Here is a 19856-nt window from a genome sequence, read left to right as displayed (position 1 = left end):
TTGACAAATTTTACTTATTTGTCGTTTTAATGTTTGGTTCATTCTTTCAATTCTCCCACTTGATTGTGGCCTCCAGGGGGTATGTAAATCCCAAATTATTATTAAAATTTTACTTACTTGTTGAACTATTTCTGCTACAAAATGTGGTCCCCTATCGGAAGACATGCCTATTGGTACCCCAAACCTTGGTATTATTTCTTTCAACAATATTTTAACTACTTCTCTCGCTTTGTTGGTGCGACAAGGAAAGGCTTCCGGCCATCCAGAAAAAGTATCAATTAATACTAATAGTCACCTGAATCCATTCTGCCTGGGCAGTTCAGAAAAATCAACTTGCCAATAATTTCTTGGGGTGTTACCCTGTTTTGTTACTCCTAGGGGTGCCCTTTTCCGATTTAAAGGATTATTTTTGAGACAAATTGGACACTTAGCTACTATAGATTTAGGTATTCCTGTCATTCCTACACACACTGCAGATGATTTTAGGCTCGAGAGCATAGCATCTATGCCCCAATGGGTCTGTGCATGTTTTTCTTTCGCAAGTTCTAACATAACTTGCGGGGTTACTATTACCTGCTTTTCTGGCGTTACCCACCACTCTTCTGTATTTTGTGATGCCTTTAATTGTTCTGCCAATTGCTCATCCAATTTACTATATTTTGGTTTCAGATTCGGGATTTTTATCTGTTTTACTGGTACTAGTGCAAGGATACCTTGTTCAGCAGCCTCCTTTGCTGTTTTGTCTGCCAAACGATTACCTATGTTTACAGCTGTCTGACGAAATTGATGAGCCTTGCAGTGCATTACCCCCACTTCCTTTGGTTTCTGCACCTCTTCGAGGAGCTGAAGGATTTCTTCTTTATGTTTTATCGATGATCCTTGGGCTGAGAGCAATCCTCTTTCTTTCCAGATGGCTCCATGAGCATGAATCACACCAAATGCATATTTGGAATCCGTCCATATATTTACCCTTTTTCCTTCTGCCATTCGCAAGGCTTGCTGCAACGCCACCAGTTCTGCTTTCTGTGCCGAGGTATTTGCAGGTAGCGTTCCTGACTCCAATACCTCGGTGGTGGTGACAACAGCGTATCCGGCCGTTCGTCTTCCCTCTTTGACAAAGCTGCTTCCATCCGTGAACAATTCGAAATCAGGATTTTCCAGAGGCTCATCCCTCAGGTCTGGTCTGCTGGAATAGACTTGTTCAACAGTTAGCAGGCAGTCATGTTCTAGATTTTCCGTTGGATTTTTCATTGACAGAAACATTGCTGGATTTACGATGGTTGTGGTTTTCAGTTCCACATCATCCTGCTCTAGCAAGACAACCTGATATTTTAGCATTTTGCTGGGGGACAGCCAATGACCCCCCTTTTGTTCTAGTACAGTTACCACCATGTGTGGTACATATACCATCATCTTTTGGCCCATAGTCAATTTTTAAGCTTCCTGAATCAGCAATACCATCGCTGCCATGGCGCGCAAACATCCCGGCCATCCTTTACTCACGTTGTCAAGTTGTTTAAAGAAGTATCCTACTGGCCGCTTCCAGGATCCCAGATGTTGTGCCAGCACTCCAAGGGCCAGATGTTGCCTCTCATGGACAAACAGTTTTCCAAATATTGTGGGGCTATTTTTAAATCCTTGTGGAAGTACAGTCCATGTCAGTTGCATCTTTCGTCCTGTTGCAGGGCTCTCCCATTCAAAAGCAAATATGCTTTGACTTTGTGCATCCAGAGGTATGCAAAAGAAGGCATCCTTTAAATCTAGTACAGTAAACCATTTATGCTCCTCTTTCAGGGATGTCAATAAAGTATAGGGATTGGCCACTACTGGGTGTACATCTTGAACTATTTGATTTATAGCTCTTAGATCCTGGACTAACCCAGACCTAATCCTGGACCCACGAGTGCTGAGGGAGCTGGCGGATGTCATTGCTGAGCCACTCTCCATCATCTTTGAGAGGTCCTGGAGGACAGGAGAGGTGCCCGAGGACTGGAGAAAGGCCAATGTCACTCCAATCTTCAAAAAGGGCAAGAAGGAGGACCCAGGGAACTACAGGCCGGTCAGCCTCACCTCCATCCCGGGAAAGGTGATGGAGCAGCTTATCCTGGAGGCCATCATCAAGCAAGTGGAAGAAAAGAAGGTTATCAGGAGTAGTCAGCATGGATTCACCAAGGGGAAATCATGCCTGACCAATCTGATAGCTTTCTACGATGACATGACTGGCTGGGTAGACGAAGGGAGAGCTGTGGATGTTATCTACCTTGACTTCAGCAAGGCTTTCGACACAGTCTCCCATGATATCCTCCTGGGGAAGCTGAGGAAGTGTGGGCTGGATGAGTGGTTGGTGAAGTGGATAGAGAACTGGCTGAATGGCAGAACTCAGAGGGTTGTCATCAGCGGCGCTGAGTCTAGTTGGAGGCTGGTGACAAGTGGTGTCCCTCAGGGGTCAGTACTGGGCCCAGTCTTGTTTAACTTCTTCATCAACGACCTGGATGAAGAGTTAGAATGTACCCTCAGCAAGTTTGCTGACGACACCAAACTGGGAGGTGTGGTAGATACACAAGAAGGCTGTGCTGCCATTCAGCGTGACCTGGATAGGCTGGAGAGCTGGGCAGAGAGGAACCTGATGAGGTTCAACAAGGGCAAGTGCAGGGTCCTGCACCTGGGGAGGAACAACCTCATGCACCAGTACAGGCTTGGGGTGGACCTGCTGGAGAGCAGCTCTGCGGAGAGGGACCTGGGTGTCCTGGTGGACGACAGGTTAACTATGAGCCAGCAGTGTGCCCTGGCTGCCAAGAAGGCCAATGGGATCCTGGGGTGCATCAAGAAGAGTGTGGCCAGCAGGACAAGGGAGGTTCTCCTTCCCCTCTACTCTGCCCTGGTGAGGCCTCATCTGGAGTACTGTGTCCAGTTCTGGGCTCCCCAGTTCAAGAAGGATGAAGAGCTACTGGAGAGAGTCCAGCGGAGGGCTACGAGGATGGTGAGGGGATTGGAGCATCTCCAGTACGAGGAGAGGTTGAGGGAACTGGGCTTGTTCAGCCTGAAGAAGAGAAGGCTGCGAGGGGACCTTATAAATGCCTACAAATATCTGAAGGGTGGGTGTCAGGAGGATGGGGCCAAGCTCTTTTCAGTGGTGCCCAGTGACAGGACAAGGGGTAATGGGCACAAACTGAGGCACAGGAAGTTCCGTCTGAACATGAGGAGGAACTTCTTCTCTCTGAGGGTGACGGAGCACTGGAACAGGCTGCCCAGGGAGGTTGTGGAGTCTCCTTCTCTGGAGATATTCAAGACCCACCTGGATGTGGTCCTGTGCAGCCTGCTGTAGGTGACCCTGCTTCGGCGGGGGGGTTGGACTAGATGACCCACAGAGGTCCCTTCCAACCCCTACTATTCTGTGATTCTGTGATTCTGTGATTCTGTGACTAGTCGATACTCCCGTCCCTCAGGTTTCTTTACTGGTAATATAGGAGTGTTATATTCTGACTCGCATTCTACCAAAAGCCCATATTCCAAAAATTTTGTGATTAACCCCTCCAATCCTTTTCGAGCCTCCCACTTAATAGGATATTATTTTTGTCTTACCAGTTTGGATCCAGGTTTTAAGGTCACTTTTACCAGTTCTGCTAATTTGGACTGTCCCGGAACTTCATTTGCCTAAACCAAGGGGGATTACTGCGTTTTCCACCTCTTCTGGAATTTGTTCCTCCTTAAAAGAATCCTGTAACATAAACACCCTTGCCTCTATGGCTTTTGATTCTGGTATCAATAATTCAGTTTCCTCATTTTTTTAAAAGTTATTTGTGCCTCTAATTTGCTTAATAAATCTCGTCCTAACAAAGGCAATGGACATTCAGGCATATATAGAAACTGGTGAGTTACCCACTGTTTTCTCAATCTAAAGAAAGGATAATTTTCTTTTTACCCTGTCGCACCAACAACATCTACAGATTTATGACTACATTTCCCTTTACATGTGTTTAATACCAAATAAGTGGTCCTTGTATTTATTAAAAATTTTACTGCCTTATTCCCTAGCTTCTCAGAGAGGGGCTTGGAGGGGAGAAGCCGATTCTGCTACCCTCCCCCATAGGAGAAACAGAAGGACTGTCTGTCTCAGTTTTTCGGTCCTCCTCATCACCTCCCCATCTCCGACAAGGTGCAACCATTAATTCAACATCATCCTCCTCAGGCTCATATTTCAAACACTCTTTGCCAACACTACAAGCGACGCAACATTTCTTTGAACCGTTTTCGCAGTTCCCTTTCCCAAAGCCATTACCATAGAACTATGCGGATGTATCCCACACTGCCTTTGCCATTCCGGATGATTTCTCAACGAGAAAAACAAATCTACATATGTCATTTCTTCCCATTTACCTTCCCTTTTACAAAACAACATCAATTGCAAAATGGTATTATAACACAGTGTCCCGTCCTCCGGCCACTTCTCCCCATCACCCAGAGTATATAACGGCCACCAATGATTACAATACTCAATTAACTGTTTCCGAGTTAAAGGGTCCCCCCCCCCAGCTCTTTCCAGTGTTTTAAAATACATCCCAAAGGCATGCCCCTTGGGATGGGTCTTTTACTCGGAAAGGTGCCCATCCTTCAAATGACCAGTGGTAGTGATTGTGCACTATATCACAAACACTAATCAGAGGGACCCCAACCCTTGTTGGAGCTCCCTTTGGGATCCCAGCCCCCTGCTGAGATCTTGGAGACTTCAACCCCCTGTTGAAGACCTCCCCCTTGGGCCCCGCTCCACCGAGCAGAGACTTTCCACAAAGGTACCTTTCAGCCCAACTCTACGAGGTTTTCACCACGATTTACGAGCAGGCGTATATTATACCTAAAGAATGCCTTAATTAAATTCCAGGGGACTTACTTGGAATCCTTCGGTCCGGGGATCAGAGGTTCTCCTCGAGAATCCCTCGATGCCGGCTGGAGGTCCCGTGATCCCGCGGATCCGTCGGTATTCACAAGCAGGGTCCCATCTGGGTCGCCAGAAACTGTCACCGAAAATCCGGGAATAGACCTCGTAACACCAATGTAGTGTTAAAAGGCAGGCATTCTTTATTGCGACGTCGGATGCACGGGGGATAATTCCGCTGAACGTGCATACCCCATACCCCTTCTGTGCAGTCTATATAGATCAAAATATACATATTCATCTGATTACGTAAGCCCTTCCTTTCATAGTCAAATCAGTCCATTTTCATACACTCCTCCCACCCGCGCTTGCGCAGTGCCTCCTAGTGGTGGTCGTCGGGGGTCCCAAGATGAAGGCTTATCCTCTTCATCACAGTTTCTGCGCAAACTCAGTCCTCTTCTGGCTCTTGTCCCTGCGGCACGGGTCGTCTTGACCAGTTCTAGGCACCTGCTGGTTTTAATTAAAACTAACTTCTTTGGGGGGAGATGTATGACTTTTTGCTTCAATTAATTCACACAATAGATAGGTACCACAAATACACCTGCAACTATTTGGTAACGCTATTTCTATTAAAAATCTCTCTTCACCATTATTGTTTAACATCAATGATTACCTAGGGACTAAACCCTCTGTTCCCAGACCTAATGTCCAGATGGGCAGGGCTGTACAAGGGACATAGCAGCATTGTTTGTGCTTTATGATTAACTAATTCCATCACCTTGGTTACAATATATTAATGAGTTCTCGGAAAAACCATTACTATGATAAGCATTTCTTGGAAATGTAATTAATATGTATGTTAACATAGCATAAATATCTAGTAACTGTGTCTCTTCGGTGCACACATTTGGAGGAGAGATTCCCCCGTGTGCCCGGCGCCGTAATAAAGAATACCTGCTTAATAGTCTTCCGACTATTGAGTCTTCAGTTCCGGCTTTTCACGGCATCATTTCATTTTTGTCGTTGTTAGGTTTTAGATTATAATCTCTTTGGAACAAGAATGCTGCCATTTACTGTGCTGTCCTGGGTTCAGCCAGGACAGTGTTAATTTTCACCAGAAGCCAGGAGGGGACACAGCCAGGCCGGCTGATCCAAACTGGCCAAACAAAGCAGGGCATTCGATACCATGTGACGTCATGCTGAGTTCTGGGTGGGGGGAGCTGGCCAGGGGGAAGTGAGTTGCGGCTGGGGAGCGGGCTGGGCACCTGGCAGTGAGAGTTGCTCTGTGTTTTTCGCTTTTTGTTTTGTATATTCTCTTTATCGGTATCGTTGTTGTTACTGTTCGCTTCATTTGCTGTTCTGTTAAACTGCCCTTATCCCGTCCCACGAGTTTTTTGCCTTTTTCTTTCCATTCTCCTCCCCACCCCAGCGGGGGGGGGGGGGGGGGGTGGGGGGAAGGGAAGGGACAATAGAGTGACCACGTGGCCCTTTGTTGCCGCGGCTTAACTGCAACATCTGCATACGAAGCAGGTAGCACAGTGGTGTTCTGACTTGTATCTACCTCACAGTTTGAGCAGCAACTTCTTATTAAACTAGAATAAGTAGAATTCCTTTTAAACCTGAGAAGAATTTGTAAGGGTAGTGAAGGAAGGGGTTAAACGGATTTTAGTAGAAGCAGCCTTGCCTAATAGTTAAGGAATTTAGTAGAAGCAGCACTGCCTGATAGTTACTGTGCAGAGAACTGATAGTGCTTAAATTAACTGAGGCAGAGTCTTGCATTTCCTTACAAAAGGGGTTGTTCCTCATAAAGGCTGGGGAGTTGCCTAGGACCAGCTAAGACTGACCTTGCACTTTGGATGGGAGCCAGAAGAGAACTGAGTTTGGCCAGAAACAAAGGTCAATCAGCAAACACTGTGATGAAGAGGATGAGCCTTCATCTTGGGACCCCCGACAACCACCACCAGGAGGCACTGCACAAGTGCGGTTGGGTCATGCATATGTATAAGTGGATTGGGAAATCTGATGAATATGTAATAAATTGAAGAGGCAAGTTATTGCCCGGCGCACACAACTTTGGTGGGGCTACCCCCCCCCCCCCCCCCCCCCCCCCCCACCGTGCCACCCAGCGACGAATACCTACTTTACAATCTTACAGATTGTGGAGTCTGTTTTCAGCAGGTCAGGGAGCAGACAGGTTATAAAACTGCATTGTTAAACGTCTTCCCTCCCTCCTCCTTTTATTGTTATCTCCTTTTGCACTTAAAAGGCCTTTGACCAGATAACCTTAAAGGGACAGACACTCTATTGATGCTGTGAAAAGCCGGAGTTGAAGACTCGTCAGATGGCTATTAAGTAGGTATTCTTTATTATGGCGCTGGGCACACGGGGGATCTCTCCTCGAAACATGTGCCCTGAATAGACACAGTTACTAGGTATTTATGCTATAACATACATATTGATTACTTTTCCAAGAAATGCTTATCATAGTTTTTCAGAGAACTCATTAGTATATGGTAATGTCCTTCGCACATGTTTGTTGGCGTCTCTCGGTGATCGTTGGGGTCTTCAGATCATCTTCATCTTGCAGCCTCCTTATCTCTGTAGTTTGCATATCTGTCCTCCCAAGGCCTAAAGGGATTATTCAGGAGTCCCTTATCTTACAACTGTCCCAATTATTCACAAAGAACCAAGACTTGTTTTGGTTGTGCAATGATTCTGACCACCTGAAGTGATACCTTTTATCTACATCCGCTACATGTTACATTTGTTACATTCACAGGTATCACTCTCCTTTGACATACCCATACAGTCCTTTGCAAGAATATTTTAAAGGACAAAAGTAAATTATTATTTGGTTGAGGTTTTTTTAATGGTGATTTACTTAGCTCACTTTTTTCCTTATAAAATGATAAGATCTGACAATAGAAAACAATTGAGTAACCCTTCCCCGCCTACATTTTTTTGTTGTTAAACCACTTTTTTATTATTATTTTCTTTTACTGCTTTGATATGCATTAATTTTGTTGCTTTTTTGCTTGTTTGCCTCTTTTTAAAGCAAGAAGAAGAATTTTGTCAATATAACTCATTCCTGTATTGGAGAGCACCGTTGCCTACTGTTGATTTGCCTGACATTCAGGACTTAGATGGAGAGGCTGCACCAAGAGCTAAAACTTCTTCAAGGACTGATACCACAGAGAATGCAACAGAGTCCTGATAAGTTATTTCACAGTTATACATCTACTTGCAGGAGTGTTCTTTCCGTTTGTATTCATATTTTTCTGCTTTGGAGAAAAATAAGTGAACTTCTGCCTTCTTGAAGAAACAATGTTAAGCCAGACTTAGAAAACTCAGTCTTCCATTTGCAAGTGAGTGGAAGAATCACTATTAGTGATTCTGATTATTACCAGTAGGTGGGTTGGAGAGATAAATTAATCTATCCATTGAGCAGGAGGCTATGTTTGTCTAACAAGAATGGTTGAAAAAATGGATGCAGGCTAAAAGAAACTACAAAAAATCGGAACTTGGTGCAATTATAAAAAACAACTTGATATGTTACATAAAAACAAAAAGAAATTGAAAATCTTTCTCCATCATGAACAAAAAGTTATAACTGTGAAAGCAAACATGGAAGTGAATGCTTTCACGTACACTTTCAGTGTATATGAAAGTGAAGCTTTTTATTATATGTGAAATTTTTATCATTTGAATTTATCTTAAAACACAAATGCACAAACTGTAGTGTTTGATAGTGTATTTTTTCACTTCAATAGCTAAACCAAAAAACGAGAGCCTATTAAAACCAAACATAGCATTCCCTTTTCTATGCAAACCAGGGATGTGGCAGGGAGCCGGAAGAAAAAAAAAGATCTGTTCCTCTGTAAGCTCCCACTGTTGTGAAAGTTGTTTCACGTTCTCCTAGTGATCACCTGAAGCAGTAGGTGGCTAACTTTTGATTTTTTGGTCCATCCTCAAGTTAATCCTATTCCTATTTTTTGTGACATTATCTCTGAATGCATTAGTAATGTTGAAATGTCAGGCATGTGCAAAGTTGTCACAAGGTTAATGCATTATAAAACTGTCACATATACTTTTTCCATACTTAACTGACAGGCTTAGTTTTTGCAGAGAGTGTAGATACTTAAAAAAATTTTTACACAAGTTCATTAGTGGATTTTTGTTGTGAATTACGAATTTAATGCTTATCTCTTTCTATTTACAAATAATACAGTTACAAATACTTGTCTTTAATAATAGACTGAATTTGTAGTTGTATTGGCAGACTGTTAGACTTTATCTGCGTTTGTTGCTGTGTGTTTTTTGTGTGGTGGTTTTTTAGGCTGTTTTGGTGGGTGTCACCGTTTAGAGCAGGGTGGCAATAAACCAAGTGGCAGATGCTCTCTGTTAACCCCTGCCCTCCCACCAGAGGAAGGGAAAAAGGAGAAGGGGGAGAGACTTACAAATTGAATATAAAAAGTTTTGCTAATAACACTAATAATACTAATAATATTAAGAATAGGAGAAGTAATGCAAAATATACAAAACCAATACTGAGTTTCCCAGAGTTGGTTGCCAGGGTTCTGGAATCCCCCCAGCAGCTGCCAGGCAGCACCAGGAAGTCCTGGACTTGCCTCAGCAGTAGACAGGGAACTGGACTCAGGAATGCATGGACTGGAATCTGGATCAGGATCGCAGGCAGAACAAGGAGCAGGGTCCTCTTCAGAAGACGGCCATGGACAAAGAGAGCGAGACCCTCCTGATCCCCCAGCTTTAAACTGAGTATGACGCGCATGGCATGGAATACCTGGTTGGTCAATATTGGGTCACCTGTCCTGTCCGCCCCTCCCTGCAAATGCGACCCTTTATGACTCCTCACTTGTGGGACCTAAGAGATCTGTTGGTGACCTTGGCTGCTATAGTAATAATTACAAACAGGGGCCTTTTTCTGCCTTCCTTTCCTACCATTAGCTTAGTGTAACTATAAACATTAGGTGTTATCAGCTTTGGAGCGGACAGTGTCTGTAAAATATGCAGCCAGCTTCAGAAAAATGCAGTTCCTTAGAAGCACTTAGCTGTAAGGAATATTCACTAAAAGAGAATTAGTTCTGTTTGAACCAAAACCATGACAGTGGGGTTTGTTTTTTGGGGTTTTCTTTTAGATTGTTTGGGTCAGTGCTCACAGAAGGAGGGAAGTGGCTTAGTGGCTCGAGCATTTCATGATGCTTATTCAGGTAACTGCTGCTAACTAAATGCTATCAGAAGTCAGATGCACGTTTAAAACAATATTTATTTTGCTCATGCATTCTATTATTAAATATAGTAAGTCCAAACACATCAACTTATTCTTAGGAGATACTTACGTTTTTAAAAACAACCTCCTCTTCTGACAAGAATGTATCCATTATTGCATGTTTAACTAAATTAATGAGAACATACATTTTTCAAAAATTTTTCTTTACCTTAGCTAATTTACTACATTCCTATATTTGCAGTATTTCTTATGTTTCACACCATCCGGTGTTCTCTGGATCTAGTATTTCCAATATTAGGTAGTATCTATGCAGATGTACTTCAATCATTGGGTTTAAGATCTGCTTTGAGGTTCATATACAGTAGGTACATCCTAGCAGTATGCTGCATTTTTTTTTAATGTTTAAAATGCATCTCTACTTTCCCTTATAGCCACAAGACAGAAGAGATTTTATTATTTTCTTCTTTAAAGTCTATATTTGAGCTCTTCTATAGCAAAATAAGTAAGCCCTTTAAAAATGTAAAGCTTGCACCATTAATGTAAGCTATATATTCACTTTATATGGAATTATGCTGTAGGCAAGCACTTTCCTCACAGCTTGTTCTAAACTCTGGGTTATGGGATGGAATGTTGTTGCTACTTTCGGAGCGTTTTCTGAGTGTATTCACTTTTTTCCATTTATCTGTTTGCAAGTAGACACAAATTTAAAGGTCTTGGAAAGCCTTTTGAAATGAGTCTGAGAGTTTGGGTAATACAAAAGCTGGGCAAGGTAAAGGGGAGTGTTGATAGAGTACATAAACTGTTAGAACTGTCATAAAGCGTGATCAAGAAATGTTGTTGCTTAAAGTTTGATGTCACCATGGATTATCAAAACACTTGTCTCCTTCTGAAGCCTGATGTTGTAAAAACTGTATATTTCCTTTTGATGCTGTCGCATTAATTTGGCAGAAAATAAACCCCGTTGCTTTATAACGCTCTTCACCGAAGTGAGAGGCTAGGTGCGGCTAGGTTTAAATTCTGAGTGATGTCCAATTTGCCACTACCAGTCCAGTCGCGTTTAATACGTATATTAAACTACCACGATTCTGGATACACTAATAGCAGTCTGCACCTTCAGTCCAGTCGTGCTCATGAACTAGCACGGCCGCATTTGGTCGCATTCAGTGAGAAACTGTGACAACTGGCTACTTAAACAGTGCAGTTTTATTTGTGCAACAGATATATAGGTTTTTTGAATTGCTGGTGATAGTGACCGTCTGCAAGAAAGCACGTGCAAATACAAAACGCGTGAAAAGGTTATAAATAATACAGCCTGGCTATAAACATTAGGGAGTAACTATTCCCAAGAAAAGCGCTTAGTTTAAGTCTCACCCAAGGCGTCCCAAGGTGGGGAGAAGCAAAGCTCAGCCCGTCGGCCAATCCCGGTTGTCAGAGGCAGTCTGAGGTGGAGTTTCCCTTGACTTGCTCACGGTGTTATCTTCTTTTCCTCCAAAGATCTTCTTCTCCGAAAATCTACGGTGTTATCTTCTTCTCCGAAAATCCCCCATTTCCCTGGCTATTTTTATAGCCTTTCTACCTTCAAGGTGGAGTTTGATTGACTGTAGTCATACATACTTTTTATCATGATTGGTGTAAAATTCTCTCGCTTCACGTTTAAAGGTATAGTTTACGAAAAATCGAGGGCGCAGACTCGAAGAGGAGTGGTCGCACCTCGGAGGCGGGTAGCCTTCGGGATGGAGGTGTGTTTTGGTATTAAAATGATATTAAAACGAGCAAAGTTCACAAGAGGGTAGCACTTTGGCAAGGTTTTGAAAACATGTTGGCTCAGGGGGCCAGATGAGCTGCTTATCAGTTTTAGAGAACCATTTCTTCCCGCTTTATCATCACGGAACAGGGCCACGGAGTCTCCACTCCATTCCGTCCTCTGTGGTACATTGCAGGGAGTTGCTGTGTTAGTGGATTCCTCGCATGCCTGCTGCAGCTGTGTCCCATCCTCAGAGCTCCTTTTGATTTCATGCTTTTCCTCAATGGGTGAACACTGCTATGTTTTCCATATAAACCTTAATTTTCAGATGTAAAACCTTAATTTTACTAATAATTCCACAGATGCTTCATTGTGTAGAGTATGAAATGTATTGTTTTTATTTTTTTCCTGGCATTTCAAACAAACTCATTTTGCTTTTTATTACATAAAAAGCACTTACGTAAGAACTACTTCGGCATAAATTAAACAACCAAAATCTTATTGTTTCATGACAATCAGTTGTAAACTGCAGTGATTTTTTGATCAAATAATCACAAAATGTTGAAACTGTTTACCCCTTAATGTTATCATTTTTCTATTTTTACCTTTTAGGAATTATGGAAACCTTCTGTAACTGAAAACAGGAGAACGTAGTTCAGACAAACTTCTGTTTCCCAATTTGTGACATGCAAATATAGAGGCCTCAAAGACAGAGGAGGAAAACCTTACAGGTCCTCATTATTGAAGCTGAAGGCATAAAAATCAGTCTGCATTGAACCCAACTGAAAGTATGATTCTGGACCCTATGATATTGGAAGAAAATGAACGACTAACAAGCAAAATGGTTTGTATTTTGGACATTATGATGGTCTAAAGTGTGTATTTATTTTTTTCTTAGAGCCAATGCATACAATGCATATATGCACAAAGTGCTTTAAGGATAAAACTTGGTTAGCAGTGTCCCTTTGAGTCAAACAAGTAGGTACCGCAAGTGCTTAACTGTTTTTGTGCTAGCAAATAGCATAAAAGGCAGAATAGGCTCCCCATTTTATTTCATTCTCATTACTTTGAGTTGTGAGACAGATTCTCATACTTGCATTATGGTGCATTCCTCTTTCCCCATTTCGTATTGTGCAGCTTATCTATGAATATCCCGAATTTGTCAGTGCTAACTATTCCAATTTCAAGTCCTTGTAGAATTTCTGTTTTATCTTCATTTGCTTGGCTTTGAATCATTTTGAGGTCAGAATTGCTACTGTATTAAGAGCAGTCATTTCAGTGATTAATTCAGCAATCAAAATACTCCATTCAAATTCCTTAGATCACATTGTATGGTGATTACTAGTGTCTATCATTGAAAGAATTATAAAAGATGATTGCATTATCAGATTCTCCTTTTCAGTACGAACAATTAGAAACCATTTACCTTTCAAATATATGGTTTTGAAGGTCTCTATTTCAGCATTAGTCTTTTACTACAGGTTAGAGTACAGAAATTTGTTTGGTTTTTTTGAAATGTATTATTCTGATTTATAGTCCTGTAAATGCAGTGTAGTAATGCTATAAAAGATTTATGATTTCAGGACAGCTCATAGTGAACAATAAGTGTGATAGCATTTACAAGAACGGGTCTTTGTTGTCTTAAGTCTCAAGCAGTCAAGAAAATGGTATTTTTAGTGTGGCTTCCTAAAAACACAAAGGTTTATATGATCACATAATATGTTTTAAAAGAAATAGTCATAGCACTGTGAACTGAGGATGTAACCAAACTAATTTCCTCTCTTAGGATCAGTTTTTCCTCAGAAAGGAATCACAGAATCACAGAATGGTAGGGGTTGGAAGGGACCTCTGTGGGTCATCTAGTCCAACCCTCCTGCCAAAGCAGGAAAACTACACAAGGATTTTTCATATGAGGTAAGCACTTAGGAGAGTGGTTTCAGTTGCGAGTATGCATTTCTCTGACTTCAAACACTATAATTTAAAAACAATATAGTAATTAGCCATATATATAGTCCAATGCCTTGATATAAAAATAATGTAAATGCTAATAAGACAGTGAGTCATAGCAGAAGAATGTTGTTTGAGAAAGGGATGATTGGCACAGTAAAGAAATAAAAAATAAACTTTTTCATTCACTGAATAAAAGTAAGCTTATTTTTACTTTATCTTCTTAGAAATGTAGGTACTTGAAGATGAAACTGTTAAGCAGCCAGTAACAAACAGCCAAGTTGTCAGTTTGAAGGTTCATGACTTGCTGTATTTCTCTCACATATGCAATACCTCCTCAAAGCAAAGTTTAAAAATAACAATAATTATAACAGAGCCCTAACTGACACTAGCATCTCAATATTTTTATGTCTGGCTTTTGCTTACTATTTACTGCATGCTGCTTACAGTAGGGGCTAGTGTTGAGTGCGGACCTGCAGACCAAATCCAGCTCATAGGATGATTCCATCTGGTCACTTGCCTCTTGTGCCATGGCCTTGCCATAGGGCTGGCCTGATGGAGAACAGTTGCCCAACAAATACAATTGCTAGGACAGCCTGTGAAACCAAACAGTCAATTTTTTCAGAGTTTCCTGCAGAGCAGTCACCAATTAAATCTGAAAGGCATCAACACAATGTCTAATTGAACCATGAATGTGTCCTCAATCTGGCATCTGGCCCCCAGCTTTTAAAAGACTGGCCTAGGCCAATAGTATTCTCCTTGCATCAACTGTCTAATGCTGTATTGGGTTTGACCAGCCAAGGTCAACCCACTGCATATGCCGGATAATTTGGTGTTTCTTTAAATCTTTTGGACAGATATATACTACTTTGAGAGTGTGTGTGCTCAGTATGTTTGACTGACACACATCCTAATTGGGGTCTTCAGATTTGCCTCATGCCTTTACCCAAGGGTCATTAAAGGACAGAGTTCTTTCTTTGTGAAGCAGTTACTTGGTGCTCCTTGTACATTCATCGTTATTTAACCCATAATTTTTAGGTAAATAGTTTTAGATTAATTCAAAATAAAGAGGTCATGGAGATTAAAAACAAACAAACCCAAACCACAAACAATGAACTTATCTCAAGGAGGAAGTTTTTTGTTTTCTTTCCTCTGAAGCTTGAAGCATTTGCTTTGGCACATCTTTGAGTGCTAATACTAACATGAATCTCCATGCTGCCGAATCTGCCTTCTGTATAGGCCCCGTGAGAGAGATATTTTGAATGTGGTGTGAAAAAGATGGGAAAGAGAAGAGAAGATTTTGAAGGTTTGAAAATCATTTGAAGATGAAGATTTAAAAGTCCTGGGGACACATCTGGAGAAAATTTCACTGAAGAATCTATATGCTTGGTATTTCATCCAGGCCGCGGAGTCAACAAGTCAGGGTTCACATCTTCTAGGAGTACTCTGAAAGATAATGTATTTGAAAGATCTGTTAACAAATTTGAGGGATACAAAGAATGATGGAGCAAGCAGGAGTCAGTATTCCCTGTGAGTATTCTACAAGATCCTTAAGACTTCTTGCTCTTAAAAGCAGAGATGGTGTTAAAGGTCAAGAAAGGCTCCTCAGAAACTTGAAAAAAAATTTAGGTGTTACTGTTTAGCTACACAAATCATCTGAGGAGTCATAGAATGGTTTGGGTTGGAAGGGACCTTAAAGATCATCTGGTTCCAAACCCCCTACCATGAGCAGGGACAACTTCCACTAGACCAGGTTGCTCAAAGCCCCATCCAACCTGGCCTTGAACACTGCCAGGGAGGGGGCATCCACAACTTTTCTGGGCAACCTGTTCCAGTGCCTCACCACCTTCATGGTGAAGAATTTCTTTCTTATATCTAATCTAAATCTACCTTCTATCCTAGTCCTCTAATAGTGTAGTAAGAGCAGAAACTGAAGTGGATATCCTCTGATACTGCAACTTCCTTGTGCTTGTCTCTGCTGGACTCTCTGGCCAACAAAATTATATGATGCTTCTCCATTGCTATTAAGGGATTCTTCTCAAGAGACGGACTACTACATCTTAAAGCTGCAGAACATGCTCTTACACTGAGTCCTCTTAGGACTTCTTTCACTCATTTTCCTACCTCTGTTAAGAAAATTGAGTAATAGAAACCAGTGATACCATCTGAAATATTATTTCTCAATTCTGGACAGTGGCATCCTACCTTAGGAAGCAGGATGCTGGTTTCCTTGGTCCTATTGCTAGAAGCACAGAAAATATTTTGATTGTAATGAGAGGTGAAACTGTGCCATCATGTTTTGTTGTTCTTTGGATATGCACTGACTCCAAAGGTATTTACAGAATGCATTTTAAGAGAATTCTTAATTCAAATACTTCTTAGAAGAAGAAAGATTCCAAGCTATGTTTAGATATTGGTGACTGTTTGTTGCAGCCACTGAGAAAGCATTGTAAGCTCCAAGACCATGTAGCACCCTCATTGTATATAACTCAGTATTTGAGACTGTCCTTGTTCTTGCCTTCTATTAAAGCACATGTATCATATGAACTAATAGCTGATGGACATTTATATGTCTGCCTGGGTTGTGTCATCCTTAATTTGAATCAAAAAGTGAGTTTATTCTTGAAGGAGACCACGTTCTCCTTCCTGGAAAAGCTTTTGTTGGCAGATCAGTTTCTAATATCAGTATGCAATGGGCACCAGGAGGGAAGACTTAGTGCAGCTAGACCTGGAATCTTCATTGCATATTCACATACTGTGTAATAAGCAATTAAGCATGACTTAAACTCGTTCTGATAGATTGCCTATACACACTGTAAGTAGAAGGGGAAGACCAAGGCAAAATATTCCATTCTGTTGTAGTCCAGAATCTGGTATAAAGAAAAATAACCCTGTCTCTGCTACAATGCCTTTTTACATCATCATATAACAGTAGCTGGAAAATGTCATAATCTGATGAATGTATATTCACAGAATCACAGAATGGTAGGAGTTGGAAGGGACCTGTGTGGGTCATCTAGTCCAACCCCCCTGCCGAAGCAGGTTCACCTAGAGCAGGCTGCACAGGACCTTGTCCAGGCAGGTCTTGAATATCTCCAGAGAAGGAGACTCCACAACCTCCCTGGGCAACCTGTTCCAGTGCTCTGTCACCCTCAGAGGGAAGAAGTTCTTCCTCATGTTCAGACGGAACTTCCTATGCTTCAATTTGTTCCCATTGCCCCTTGTCCTGTCACTGGGCACCACTGAAAAGAGTCTGGCCCCATCCTCCTGACACCCACCCTTAAGATATTTATAAGCATTTATAAGATCCTGTCTCAGCCTTCTCTTCTTCAGGCTAAACAAGCCCAGCTCCCTCAGCCTCTCCTCGTAGGAGAGATGTTCCAGTCCCCTCATCCCCTCACCATCCTCGTAGCCCTCCGCTGGACTCTCTCCACCAGCTCCTCCTCTTTCTTGAACTGGGGAGCCCAGAACTGGACAGAGTACTCCAGATGAGGCCTCACTAGGGCAGAGTAGAGGGGGATTAACTCCTGTCAACATTCAGTGTTGGACTGACTTATGAAACTTCTTTAGTTAGTTAGTGTTGGAAAATAAAGCTAAATAAGCTCAGTGGCAGGCAGATTTGTTGATGAGGATGTAGCATGGGGGAATCTGGAAGCTGTCATTACCAGTTTTGTTCCTGTCATGGTTTAACCCCAGCTGGCAACTAAGCACCACACAGCTGCTCGCTTGCTCACACCTCCCTGATGGGATGGGGGAGAGAAACAGAAGGACAGAAGTGAGAAAATTTGCGGGTTGAGATAAAGACAGTTTAATAGGCAAAGCAAAAGCTGCACGCAGAAGCAAAGCAAAATAAGGAATTCATTCACTACTTCCCATCGGCAGGCAGGTGTTCAGCCATCTCCAGGAAAGTGAGGCTCCATCATGCGGAACGGTTACTTGGGAAGACAAATTCCATCACTCCAAATGTCCCCTCCTTCTTCCTTCTTCCCCCAGCTTTTATTGCTGAGCATGATGTCATATGGTGTGGAATATCCCTTTAGTCAGTTGGAGTCAGCTATCCCAGCTGTCTCCCCTCCCAACTTCTTGTGCACCCCCAGTCTATTCGCTGGTGGGATTCTGTGAGAAGCAGAAAAGGTAAAAATTTACTAGAGTCTTATGAAACCCAGTGTCTTCAGTGTGTGTTTGGAAGGGATGAAACAATGAAACTGGGAGTTCCCATTAAATTTTCACATATGGAGATTAGTTTTGGCTTTTTCATTCTAAAATATGGACACTACTTTAATAGGAAATAAAATATAGGAGGCCTATTGCCCTGAATTGTGAAAGAGCTTTAATGAATGCCAATTGTAAGAGAGATGTTAGGGAATTTCCATCCTTGGAGATATTCAAAAGCTATCTGGATTTTGTCCTGAGCAACTGGCTCTAGTGATCCTGCTTGAGGAGAGGGGTTGGACCAGATGACCTCCAGAGGTCCCTTCCAACCTCAACCATTCTGTGATTCTGTAAATAGATCTTGCCTGATTAAATAGGGCTGGTGAAAAACACTCAACTTGAATATACCTGTTGGATCGCAGGTATGTTCTAACAGAACATAGGGAACAGAGTGGGTACTCTGGGTGTTTAATTCCCCTTACAGGTACCTCATGCAAAAAAAAAGAAACAAAGCCATCACTGCTTTGGTAAAAGTCTCTGCTAGGTGTATTATTTTATTAAAATCTCATTTTGGAAAAAGATTTTTGGATTTTGAATAAAATGCAAGGTTCTGCATGGAAAAATGTGGTCATACTTTGACATGTATACTTTTTGCTTTTTTAGGATGTGAAAAGCAGGAAGCATTGTATCTAATGGGCTTCCGAGAACTGTACAATGGTCTCCCAATCAGGATCACTACAGCTGGGCAATTAGAAATGGAGATACCAGGAAATGGGAGAAACATCCAGGAGTAAGTGGATGGGAAATTTAGATTACATGCAGGGGTAGGCAGACATCATAGCTCAGAGTCAATAAAATGGCACAACTAAAACCAACAAAATAAAAGAAACATTGGGCAAAAAGTTAGAAGGGGATCAAATGCTGGGGTAGAAAAGACAGAAAACTAGAGGCTGGGATTTATTATAGAAAGAGAGAAGAGGCAATGGGAAAAAAATAAAATCCAGAAAAATCCATCTGAACACAAGAAAACACTTTTTTACTGTATCTCCCATATTAGATATTGTAACTTTGGCTAACGCAGTTTATTGCCATCCCTAAAGACTATGAAAAGCAAAGCTATCTTGTGATTTGAAATAACTACACCAAAAAGCTATAATGTACCAGATAACCTATCCCCACTACTGTGCCATTAAACCCATTACTTTTAAAGAAAAGTGTAGTAAAATTCATTCCTATTCAAGGCATCCCATAAAAAGATTTTTGGTTCACTAGTTCTAAAAGGTAAAGAAAAGTATTTACAGGAAATAGCAATGGATTTCAGAAAAATCAAGTGTCTCAGGATGCTGTAATATTAGAAACGTGTCAGTGTTTCATTTGATAGCTCAAACAATTAGGATGATATAATTTGGGAAGTATGAGACAATACTGATTACTAATGAGAATACTGCCAAAAGATTTTGGTGAACAGTGTGTACCTGCTCTCAGTTAATGAATTTTGTTTCATTGCTTCCTAGGTTTTTCTCTGGATTGCAGTTTTATATTTGTCTTCAGTAAGTCTCTTTCTAAGATAACTAATATTCCTGTGTGTCTGTGCTCTGTCCAGCTCCGAGGATCTTCCACGCTGTTATTCATTCATTCATTCTAAGTTCAAACAGACACAATTCAATGAGTTGTTCCCAGAGGAATACACATGCACAATAATAGCAGCAAGCTGCTTTATAATAAACACTTTCATTTTTGTCATTGGTGCCTGATTGAGACTACATTAAAATTAATGGAAAGACTCCCATTGGTCTTGATGGAAGCTGGATCCAAACCTTCAGATATCATGATATTTCATTTATGTAGCTCTTGGCATTCCATAACCAAATGATTAGCTAAAAGATTTTGTG

The 19856-nt window shown here is 41.6% G+C and overlaps 1 long non-coding RNA gene across 1 annotated transcript; it reads left to right on the top strand.

Moving 5' to 3' along the window:
- The first annotated feature begins 15226 nt into the window (after positions 1-15226).
- LOC142365704 (uncharacterized) lies at positions 15227-19582 on the top strand. The gene is made up of 3 exons (XR_012766573.1): positions 15227-15342; positions 18628-18754; positions 19479-19582. It is a non-coding gene; the product is annotated as an uncharacterized LOC142365704 (long non-coding RNA).
- The last annotated feature ends 274 nt before the right edge of the window (positions 19583-19856 follow it).

Source organism: Opisthocomus hoazin, chromosome W, assembly GCF_030867145.1.
Source record: "Opisthocomus hoazin isolate bOpiHoa1 chromosome W, bOpiHoa1.hap1, whole genome shotgun sequence".
NCBI classification, from domain to species: Eukaryota; Metazoa; Chordata; class Aves; order Opisthocomiformes; family Opisthocomidae; genus Opisthocomus; species Opisthocomus hoazin.
This window is presented reverse-complemented; position numbering and strand designations above follow the sequence as displayed.